The sequence below is a fragment of the Tamandua tetradactyla genome, chromosome 19 (genome assembly GCF_023851605.1).
Source record: "Tamandua tetradactyla isolate mTamTet1 chromosome 19, mTamTet1.pri, whole genome shotgun sequence".
Lineage (NCBI taxonomy): Eukaryota > Metazoa > Chordata > Mammalia > Pilosa > Myrmecophagidae > Tamandua > Tamandua tetradactyla.
This window is the reverse complement of record NC_135345.1, coordinates 47,940,764-47,944,720: the sequence shown is the minus strand read 5'-3', so window position 1 is coordinate 47,944,720 and position 3,957 is coordinate 47,940,764.

Sequence of the window (3,957 nt, the reverse complement as noted above, 5' to 3'; positions counted from 1 at the left end):
GGCGGGGTACTACAAGATGCCCCAGTCTCACCTTTACATCTTCTGCCTCAGTCCTAGAATCAGTCAATTCTCCAAAGAGCTTTTGTTCCTTTTTCTGAGAATGATATTAGATACCACATTCTGGGTGCTAGATACTGTTTCTCTTCCTGAGGGATTCATTTGAGCTTTGTGTACATGATGAGAGTGATTTTATAATATATAGAAACTTGTGGCCTTGAGGTGAGCTTAAAGGTTGAAAAGAATTACCAGGAATTACAAGTCTATTATATGTAATTAATTTCTAGAACAATATAAAATTGTCAAATTATGTCTATCATTGGTGTGAGAAATCTCATAATTTCTGAATGGATTTTTGGTATACATGGTATAGAAGAATGTTTTATTGTGGAACATTTTCGTACATAGAAAAGAAATTCACTGTATGCAATGCATTAGAATTCTATGAAGTTCTTACTTAAAAATTATCATGATGATAAAACTTGAAGAATTTTCCTTTATAGCATAATGACATGCATTGACATTATATTCCAGAATTTTAACCAAAATACAATTTAATTGTATTAGCCACATAAAGAGAAAACATATTTGAAATGAATTACTTAAATTAAATGTCATGTGTCATATCAATTTTTGTATATAATTTAAAAAGTGTCCAGTTCAATTCTAAAGATAAGCTATAATAATCAAGTTTCTGTGTACTTTTGAGGTTAATGGTAAAAAGATCTTATCTTCTTTTTACATACCTGTTTTTAGCCCTCCTTTTATAACCATACTCATACTCAGCCTTCTGAAGCTTTACTATCAATGTTATTGAACATTATATAATCCTTAAGTGTTGATTGACCAATCTCTGCCCTCTCTATATGTCCTGATAATCTGTGCTCTCTAATTTAGTGCTCAGAGTTTGTTCATTTTGGTTAGTTCATATTTGTGAGACCATACAGTATTTATCTTTTCTGTTTCTAGCTTATTTAGCTGAGCATAATGTCCTCAAGTTTCATCCATATTGTTGCATGCATCATGACTTCATTCTTTCTTGCAGCTTCATAATATTCCATAACATTTACATACCACAGTTTGTTTATACACTTGTCAGTTGATAACAACATGATAAAAGTTACCGCAAGTTATTTTGATAAAACACAGACTCTGCTTTTCAACTAATTATTTAGAAAAAAAATTTTTTTTTATATCTTTTCATTAGAACAGGCTAAGAGTCCAATAAAACATTGTCATTTTAGACTCATTAAATCTTTCTTGATTTTAACCATAATTTCTATTTTTACAAACCCTCAGCACTTATTATATTAGTTTAGGCTTGTCATTTAGTAACAGTTATTCATTTTAGGATAAAACTATTCTGTTTTCCTATTAATAAAAATACAGCTTTCATATTTTTCATACTTAAATCATTACTTTGAACAAATATTTTACCACATATAATTACCATCAAAATTAAATTTGTTAGAATGTTAAATACTTAAAATACTTTAATGTTTCAAATATGCATTAACTATCAATATATAGTTTTTAACAAGAATTTTTAGTTTTAAAGTTCTTAAAATATATTTCTTTTTAAAATATGAGTAGGAGCTAAACTCATGGCCAGTTTCCAAATTGCTGCTTGTTGAGAATCTAAGTTAACAAAAGGAGATGGGGTCACTATTCACACTCTTTGTCACAGATATTATTTGTAGCATAAGTATAATTTCAGTAGAATAATTATTTAGATTAAACCAAGGTAACTTAACAGAACACTTTGAGTCAGAACTACAACCCTGAATTGCATACCCCTTAGGGGACCGATCTATTATAATTCTACAGGAACCATTAATTAGTACTGACTTTTGCTTGGCATGGCATTGTTCCTATTGAATATTTTCTGACTCAGGCGTATATGAATTTTTATATAAAAGTAGCTCATATTGATGTAAAATTTTTATAATTATGCATCCCATCTTAAGTTATTTATTTGCTTTCCTTTTCCCTTGCCTCAGGTTTACACTTCAGTGTTTCTATTTTGAAGTTTTTTTTTTTTTTTTTTTTAAGAAATAGCTTCTTTCTTGAAGAAGCTTTTTTAACCTCTTTTTCCCAACTAGAGTTACCTTGTCCCTGGCTATTATTTTCTGGCTGTGTCATCTTTATGCTATTAACTATTTCCCTTTACTATTTTCTTCCTAACAACAAGAACACAGTTTCTTTATTTTTCCAAAACTCCCTTCTGTTATTGCCCCATGTGGCCTCACTGTATTGTCATGGAAAACTGTTTTCAATTCAGAACTTTCTTCACTCCTTTTCCCTCAATGTCTCCCATCTCACTATGGGGAGTCTGCTTTAGACTTTTCTCTGCTTTATCCACAAAGTCTTTTTTCCTTTAAAATACAAAATAACTCAAACTTTATTAGAACCTTATTTTAGTAATGACAGCCTGATGATGTTTTCAATACATAAACATACAAACATACATACATACATACTCCTTACTTCTCCAGCCGCCTATTATGATTACCCGTTACCCTGATGATCCAAGGAAAATGCTTACTTTACCAATACGACTCGAGTCCTCTTCTATCGGCTGGACACACGTGCCTCTAATGAGACTTTTCCTTGGTTCCTTAATATTGATTTGGAGTCTTCTTCTTCGAGCCCCACGTTGGGTGCCAGATGTTGCTTCCTATTGAAACAGAGCTCGAAGGATATTAAGGAATGATGAGAAAGAGAAAAAGGAAGAAGGAGAGAAAGAAAGACACAGACAGGCTCAGGGGGTCTGAAGCTTGAGTTTACTTCAGACAGACTTCAGACCATTTTATTCTTAACCAGATCCTGGTTATATACCACAGGATGACAATAGGCATGCATGCATTTCCTGAGGGAACAAAGTTCTTATCTTTCAGTGTTCTTCCTTCCTACTTAAAATAACCATTTGGGGTAAACAAACATTCTCTTCCTCCAAAACTGTCTTACATAAATCAGATAACATAAAGCAGCTTACTGCCGCCACTACCCTAATGCCATCTACTCCCAAGTAGTTCCACAGGTCTTATGTTAATCCTATCTCCTACAAGAGAGACCACATCTGAGCTACAAAAGAGGTTCTCTGGGGGTGATTCTTAGGCATATTTATAAGTGGACCCAGCTTCTCCTTTGCAGGAATATGTTTCGTAAGGGCAAACCCAAGACTTGGTCCATCAAATTGACAGTCCCCAATGCTTCTGAGAATATCAGGTCCTCCAAAAGTGGGAAAGCTTGATATTTCCACATTTTTCCCTAGGCTTTGCAAATACTTTATCTACAGTGCAGATATTCTGGGATATATCAGAGCATCACACTAACCTGTAGAAAGCAACAAGATCTTATTCCCAATTCAAAGTTTCACGTAATTACAGTCATGAACTGTTAGTTAGTTGATAATGAGAGCATTTTAAGAATTGAACATAAAAGTTCATAATCCCATAATTGTAACAAAAGTTTTATTCTCATTAATGTTTGGGAATTGTATAATTTCTTCATCTAACCACTCTGAAAGTTGAGTAACACAACCCATTTTAAAATTATTTATATGCAACCAACAAATCATTTATACATCCATCAACATCTTAATTCCTTGTCCACATAATGTACAGTGAATGCCAGGAGCTGTTAAGTTTGACACATGCTCCTTGTAAGCACTTTGTATCGGTCATCAGGAATAAAACCAGTAACCTTCTACCACCAAGAGCAAGCAACCTAAACAGATTTACAAATAATCCTTGCTGACACTTAAGTTACAAGGCCACACAGTGCTTATTAATTTTGAAAACATGAAAACCATCAGTGTTCCTCCTGTTTCTGAGAATTAGAATTTTGTGACAAAATTTAGTTTTTATATGTTTCCTTTTTTTTGTTTATTATAACTTTGATATATGCCTTTCATTATAATGTTTTAAGATTTATGTTAAACGCATTAATATATAAATA